The sequence below is a fragment of the Nansenia antarctica genome, assembly GCF_963989245.1.
Source record: "Nansenia antarctica genome assembly, chromosome: 6".
In the NCBI taxonomy this organism is placed as follows: domain Eukaryota; kingdom Metazoa; phylum Chordata; class Actinopteri; order Argentiniformes; family Microstomatidae; genus Nansenia; species Nansenia antarctica.
In genome coordinates this window covers 74,230,616-74,238,397 of record NC_137676.1, presented here as the reverse complement: position 1 = coordinate 74,238,397, position 7,782 = coordinate 74,230,616, and the positions used below count along the sequence as shown (strand labels likewise).

The 7,782-nt window shown below is 54.2% G+C and overlaps 1 pseudogene across 1 annotated transcript in view; it reads right to left on the bottom strand.

The window, feature by feature from the left end:
* The window catches only part of LOC308160969 (unconventional myosin-X-like), a 91,463-nt pseudogene that overhangs the window by 4,750 nt on the left and 78,931 nt on the right, over window positions 1–7,782 (bottom strand). Inside the window, exons 11-13 of the transcript in view lie at window positions 6,489–6,788; window positions 2,292–2,499; window positions 323–459 (exon numbers count right to left, since the gene is read on the bottom strand). The product of the transcript in view is annotated as an unconventional myosin-X-like (transcript). The remainder of the gene's footprint in view (window positions 1–322; window positions 460–2,291; window positions 2,500–6,488; window positions 6,789–7,782) is intronic.

Sequence of the window (7,782 nt, the reverse complement as noted above, 5' to 3'; positions counted from 1 at the left end):
CACACACACACAGTCACACACACACACACACACACACACACACTCAGTATCACCACACACACACACACACACACAGCCACACACACACACACACACACACAGCCACACACACACACACACACACACACTCAGTATCACCACACACACACACACACACACTCAGTATCACTTGTGACGTGGGTATTCATTTCGTTGGATTTGGTGTCATCTGCCAGGCGAGTGTCACATGACCTCTGTGACCTCTCCAGGGTTGCCTGGCGACGGCGGAGCATCTCACTCTGTGACCTCTGCAGGGTTGCCTAGCGACGGCGGAGCCTCTCACCTCTCAAACTTGGCCAGCACGTCAGCCACGATGACGCGGCTCTCCACGGCGCGGTCCCCCGTGTTGTTGTGCTCGAACAGGGCGAACATGTTCCTGCTGTCCTCCATGGCCAGGCCCCGGATCAGCTTCTCCACCACCTGACACACAGGGGTCACACAGGGGTCACACACAGGGGTCACACACGGGTCACACAGGGGTCACACAGGGGTCACACATGGGTCACACAGGGGTCACACAGGGGTCACACAGGGGTCACACACGGGTCACACACGGGTCACACACAGGGGTCACACAGGGGTCGCACACGGGTCACACAAGGGGTCACACAGGGGTCACACAGGGGTCACACACGGGTCACACACGGGTCACACAGGGGTCACACACGGGTCACACAGTCAAACAATAATAATATAACACTTTTTTACACAGACAAATGTCACAAAGTGCTTCACAACAAAAACAATATAAACAATATGACCTAACATCAAACCATAGACCCTTAGAAAGTATGCCATGAAACAAAACTATAGGATACATATAGGATATAAATGTTATTAATATAGGATATATCTATGTTATTAATATAGGATATATCTATGTTATTAATATAGGATATATCTATGTTATTAATATAGGATATATCTATGTTATTAATATAGGATATACATGTTATTAATATAGGATATATCTATGTTATTAATATAGGATATCTATGTTATTAATATAGGATATCTATGTTATTAATATAGGATATATAAATGTTATTAATATAGGATATATCTATGTTATTAATATAGGATATCTATGTTATTAATATAGGATATATCTATGTTATTAATATAGGATATATCTATGTTATTAATATAGGATATATCTATGTTATTAATATAGGATATAAATGTTATTAATATAGGATATATCTATGTTATTAATATAGGATATACATGTTATTAATATAGGATATCAATGTTATTAATATAGGATATCTATGTTATTAATATAGGATATCAATGTTATTAATATAGGATATCTATGTTATTACCATGTCTGGTTGTGATTGTTTTACATTAGGGCTGGGACTTTAACGCGTTAATTTCGATTAATTAATGACAGAAAAAATAACGCATGAACTTTTTAAACACATTTTAATCTTGAGATCCAATGGGTTTGTTGTTACTGTGAAGGGTACTGTTTTTTAGTTTGTTACCATTTTAGATTATGACTTTATGTTAAACTGTTGGTCTGTTTATTATTTTTGACCAAGGATGTTTGGGTGGGTAGGGGGCTAGGGGAGGGTGGGGGGGGGGGTTAGTGTAACATTAGGTCAGGTACATTGTGTGATCTGTTGGTCTGTGGAGCTGAAATAAATAAACAGGATTCTGCTGCTTTAAACTCCGTCATCCCAACCAGCCCCACAGCTCGACAAGTGGCCAGCCGGGGCTCGAACCACCGATCTGCCAACCTTGCCATCATAAGCGCTTTACATCGGCCTCTCATTCACCCGTTCACACACACATTCACACACCAATGGTGGCCAAGCTGCCATGCAAGGCGCCGGCCCGCTCACTGGGAGCAATTTGGGGTTCAGTGTCTTGCCCAAGGACACTTCGACATGTGGCCTGCCGGGGCTCGAACCGCCAATCTGCCGACCTTGCGATCATTAGATGGCGGCTCTACCTCCTGAGACACAGCCTCTACCTCCTGAGACACAGCCTCTACCTCCTGAGACACAACCTCTACCTCCTGAGACACAGCCTCTACCTCCTGAGACACAGCCTCTACCTCCTGAGACACAGCCTCTACCTCCTGAGACACAGCCTCTACCTCCTGAGACACAGCCTCTACCTTCTGAGACACAGCCTCTACCTCCACCAGCCTCTACCTCCTGAGACACAGCCACGTGATCTGTTGGTCTGTGTAGCTAAAATAAACAGGATTCTGCTGCTTTAAACTCAGTCAGCCCGCCTACCTCCCCGGCGGTGGTGTGTGAGTTGATGGAGATCTTGCAGGAGCCTCCCCCGTGGCAGTAGACGGTGGTGGTCATCTCCTGTCTCACCAGCAGGGCGGCGATCTCCTCCTGAGAGGGAACGTACTCCCTGGCCTTGGTCCTCTTCAGGGACTCCCCGATGAAATGAGCAAACATCTCCACCTCCGACCCCGGGAACAACTCCTTGATCCTGCAGGAGAGGAGAGGCCGTGAGGAGAGGAAAGCAGAAGAGAGGAGAGGAGAGGAGAGGAGAGGAGAGGGGAGGAGAGGAGGGGAGAGGAGAGGAGTGGTGGGGAGAAGAGAGGAGAGGAGGAGAGGAGAGGAGAGGAGAGGAGGGGAGAGGAGAGGAGAGGAGAGGAGAGGAGAGGAGAGGAGAGGAGAGGAGAGGAGGGGAGAGGAGAGGAGAGGAGGGGAGAGGAGAGGAGTGGTGGGGAGAAGAGAGGAGAGGAGAGGAGAGGAGGGGAGGGGAGAGGAGAGGAGAGGAGAAGAGAGGAGAGGAGTGGTGGGGAGAAGAGAGGAGAGGAGAGGAGAGGAGAGGAGGGGAGGGGAGAAGAGAGGAGAGGAGAGGAGAGGAGGGGAGGGGAGAGGAGAGGAGAAGAGAGGAGAGGAGAGGAGAGGAGAAGAGAGGAGAGGAGAGGAGAGGAGAGGAGAGGAGAGGAGAGGAGAGGAGGGGAGAGGAGGGGAGAGGAGAGGAGTGGTGAGGAGAAGAGAGGAGAGGAGAGGAGTGGTGGGGAGAAGAGAGGAGAGGAGAGGAGAGGAGAGGAGGGGAGGGGAGAGGAGAGGAGAGGAGAGGAGAAGAGAAGAGAGGAGAGGAGAGGAGAGGAGGGGAGGGGAGAGGAGAGGAGAGGAGAAGAGAGGAGAGGAGAGGAGAGGAGAGGAGAGGAGAGGAGAGGAGGGGAGTGGAGTAATAATAATAATTATATAAATAGTAATATATAGATATTGTGGGGGGCATATGGTGTCTGGCCTGTAGGGGGAGCTACAGGACTGTGGTGATTTTTTTGAGAATGTTTATTTTGGTCCCTTATACAATTCACAATACATATGTATATGTATATATATTTTAAAAATGTACACAGTCACAATGCGTAACACCAGGACCAAAAAGGTTGTGGCTGAAGCCGTGGCTTATTGCGCCTACCCTTGACATGCATGTTTACTTTTCCCATAAGTGCATAATCAAAAACAACAACAACAACAACATTTCACTTGCGCATCTTAACAGAAAACTCAAAAGTAACAAACAAAAAACTATATTAACGCGCCTCTCCTTTTTCCATGAGTGGTTTTCCCCTTATAAGTGCATAATCAAGACATAGAAACATTTAAAAACAACATTTTACTTACGCATGTTAACAAAAAGTTCAAAAATACCAAACAAAAACTATACCTATACCTCTGTTCTATACTTATCAATCATCCTACTTTTTAGTAATTTTTTAAAAATCATTTTAGTGTACTACACATGACGGTGTCATTTCCTCTTCAAAGGTATTCCATAAGTTAACTCCCTTAACTGTTATACATATTTGCTTTGCATTTGTTCTAATCTTTGTTTTCATAAACATACATATTCCTCTGAGTTCGTAATTACTCTGTCTAACTTGAAACTGTCTCTGGATACAGTCTGGAAGCATCTGATTTTTTACTTTATACATTACTTGTGCCATTTTTAAGTCCACCAATTCTTTAAATTTGAGATCATAGGTGTTAATGAATTATTTGTTAGTTGGTTCTTGATAGGCAGCTCTGTTTATAATTCGTAGCTCTTTTCTGTAGTAAATACATTTGATTTGTGATTGTTTTGATTTTGATTTGTGGTGGAGAGTGGGTGGTGGGATAAATGGACACCGGATGTGTATGTGTGTGTGTGTGTGTGTGTGTGTGTGTGTGTGTGTGTGTGTGTGTGTGTGTGTGTGTGTGTTTGTGTGTATTGTAATCCATTCTATTAATTCTATTCTATTTTGTAGCTCTGCATTTTTCAAAGCACTGAAGGGAGGAGAAGGCTGAAGAGAGGGAGGAGGGAGGGAGGAGGGAGGGAGGAGGGAGGGTGTAGGGTGTAGAGAGGGAGAGAGGAGGCTGTAGAGAGGGTGGGGGAGGCTGGAGGAGGGAGGGTGTAGAGAGGGAGGAGGGAGGGTGGAGAGGAGGGAGGGTGTAGAGAGGGTGTAGAGAGGGAGGAGGGAGGGAGGAGGGAGGATGTAGAGAGGGAGGAGGGAGGGAGGAGGGAGGATGGAGGAGGGAGGGTGTAGAGAGGGAGGAGGGAGGGTGTAGAGAGGGAGGAGGGAGGGTGGAGTGGAGGGAGGGTGTAGAGAGGGAGGAGGGTGGAGGGAGGGAGGAGGAGGGTGTAGAGAGGGAGGAGGGAGGGTGGAGGGAGGGTGTAGAGGAGGGAGGAGAGAGGGAGGAGGGAGGGTGGAGAGAGGGAGGAGGGAGGGTGTAGAGAGGGAGGAGGAGGGAGGAGGGAGGGTGTAGAGGAGGGAGGAGAGAGGGAGGAGGGAGGGAGGAGGGAGGGTGGAGAGAGGGAGGAGGGAGGGAGGAGGGAGGGTGTAGAGGAGGGAGGAGAGAGGGAGGAGGGAGGGAGGAGGGAGGGTGGAGAGAGGGAGGAGGGAGGGTGTAGAGGAGGGAGGAGAGAGGGAGGAGGGAGGGAGGAGGGAGGGTGGAGGGAGGGAGGAGGGAGGGTGTAGAGGAGGGAGGAGAGAGGGAGGAGGGAGGGAGGGAGGAGGGAGGGTGTAGAGGAGGGAGGAGAGAGGGAGGAGGGTGGAGGGAGGGAGGAGGGAGGGTGTAGAGGAGGGTGGAGGGAGGAGGGAGGGTGTAGAGGAGGGAGGAGAGAGGGAGGAGGGAGGATGTAGAGAGGGAGGAGGGAGGGTGTAGAGAGGGAGGAGGGAGGATGTAGAGAGGGAGGAGGGAGGGAGGAGGGAGGATGTAGAGAGGGAGGAGGGAGGGTGTAGAGAGGGAGGAGGGGAGGGTGTAGGGAGGGAGGGTGTAGAGGAGGGTGGAGGGAGGAGGGAGGGTGTAGAGGAGGGAGGAGAGAGGGAGGAGGGAGGATGTAGAGAGGGAGGAGGGAGGGATGGAGGAGGGAGGGTGTAGAGAGGGAGGAGGGAGGATGTAGAGAGGGAGGAGGGAGGGAGGAGGGAGGATGTAGAGAGGGAGGAGGGAGGGATGTAGAGAGGGAGAGGAGGGAGGGAGGAGGGAGGAGGGAGGAGAGAGGGAGGAGGGAGGGTTGTAGAGAGGGAGGAGGGGAGGGAGGAGGGAGGGTGTAGAGAGGGAGGAGGGAGGGTGTAGAGAGGGAGGAGGGAGGGTGTAGAGAGGGAGGAGGGAGGGTGTAGAGAGGGAGGAGGGAGGGAGGAGGGAGGATGTAGAGAGGGAGGGAGGGGGAGGGGTGTAGAGAGGGAGGAGGGAGGGTGTAGAGAGGGAGGAGGGAGGGTGTAGAGAGGGAGGAGGGAGGGAGGAGGGAGGATGTAGAGAGGGAGGAGGGAGGGTGTAGAGAGGGAGGGGGGAGGGTGTAGAGAGGGAGGAGGGAGGGTGTTGTAGAGAGGGAGGAGGGAAGGGAGGAGGGAGGGGTGTAGAGAGGGAGGAGGGAGGGTTGTAGAGAGGGAGGAGGGAGGGAGGAGGGTGGAGGGGAGGCGGGAGGAGGAGGGAGGAGGGAGGTGAAGTTGAGAGAGTGAGGGTGTAGAGAGGGAGGAGAGGAGTGTGTGTAGAGAGGGAGGAGGGAGGGAGGAGGGAGGGAGGAGGGAGGAGGGAGGATGTAGAGAGGGAGGAGGGAGGGTGTAGAAGAGAGGGAGGGAGGAGGAGGGAGGGTGTAGAGGAGGGAGGAGAGAGGAGGAGGAGGAGGATGTAGAGGGAGGAGGGAGGGAGGATGTAGAGAGGGAGGAGGGAGGGTGTAGAGAGGGAGGAGGGAGGGTGTAGAGAGGGAGGTGGGAGGTGTAGAGAGGGAGGAGGGTGGGTGTTAGAGAGGAGGAGGAGGGGAGGTTGTAGGAGGGAGGGAGGAGGGAGGTGTAGAGGAGGAGGGAGGGTGAGAGGTAGGGAGGAGGAGGATGTAGAGAGGGGGAGGAGGGAGGGAGGAGGGAGGATGTAGAGAGGGAGGAGGGAGGGAGGAGGAGGAGGATGTAGAGGAGGAGGAGGGTAGAGAGGGAGGAGGGAGGGGAGGAGGGAGGATGTAGAGAAGAGGGAGGAGGCTGTTACCTCTTGAGGTGGAAAGCGCAGGTATCTCAGGATGCCCCTGCCTGGGCAGGAAGGTGCAGCTCATGCAGGTGAGCAGGTGCCAGTGGGCGCGGTTGGCCGGGCCGCCGGGCTGAGGCACGTGATTGGTCTGCTTGATCAGCTGACAGTAGACCTCGTCGCGCAGGGGCCTTAGGTCCTGGCAGGTCTGCAGCGTGCCCTGGACGATGGCCAGGGGGTCCGACACCGTCTCCATCTCCTGCAGCGAGTTGAAGATCTTCACCGCCTCGTCCTGCAGACTGGCATAGCCCTTCTCCTTTTGTACTGTCGGAGGGGAGGGAGGGGAGGTGGGGAGGGGGAGGGAGGGAGAGGAGGGGAGGGAGAGGGGGAGGGAGGGGAGGAGGGACGGGAGGGGGAGGGAGAGGGGGAGGGGTAGAGAGATATAAAGAGAGAGACAGATAGAGAGAGAGAGAGTGGTGGAGGGAGGGAAGGAGGGTGGGGTAGAGAGAAAAACATAAAGAGAGAAAGAGAGTGAGAGAGAGGTGGAGGGAGGGAGGGAAGGAGGGGGAAGGAGGGAGAGAGGGAGGGGGAGGGGTAGAGAGAGAGAGGGGGGAGGGGGAGGGAGGTGGAGGGTGGAGGGGGGTGGGTAGAGAGAGAGAGAGGGGGGAGGGGAGGGAGGGGGAAGGAGGGGAGAGAGGGAGGGGGAGGGGTAGAGAGGGAGGGGGAGGGGTAGAGAGAGAGAGGGGGGAGGGGAAGGGAGGTGGAGGGTGGAGGGGGAGGGAGGTGGAGGGTGGAGGGGGAGGGAGGGGGAGGGGGGAGGGGGAGGGAGGGGGAGGGGGGGAGGGGGAGGGAGGTGGAGGGTGGAGGGGGAGGGGTAGAGAGAGAGAGGGGGGAGGGGAGAGAGAGGGAGGGGTAGAGAGAGAGAGGGGGGGAGGGGGAGGGAGGTGGAGGGGGGAGGGGGAGGGAGGTGGAGGGAGGGGGAGGGGTAGAGAGAGAGAGGGGGAAGGAGGGAGAGAGGGAGGGGGTAGAGAGAGAGAGGGGGGGAGGGGAGGGAGGTGGAGGGTGGAGGGGGAGGGAGGTGGAGGGAGGGAGGGAAGGAGGGGGAAGGAGGGAGAGAGGGAGGGGGGAGGGGTTAGAGAGAGAGAGGGGGGAGGGGGAGGGAGGTGGAGGGTGGAGGGAAGGAGGGGGAAGGAGGGAGAGAGGAAGGGGGAGGGAGGTGGAGGGGTGGAGGGGGAGGGAGGTGGAGGGTGGGAGGGAAGGAGGGGGAAGGAGGGAGAGAGGGAGGGAGGGGGAGAGTGGAGGGGGGGTAGAGAGAGAG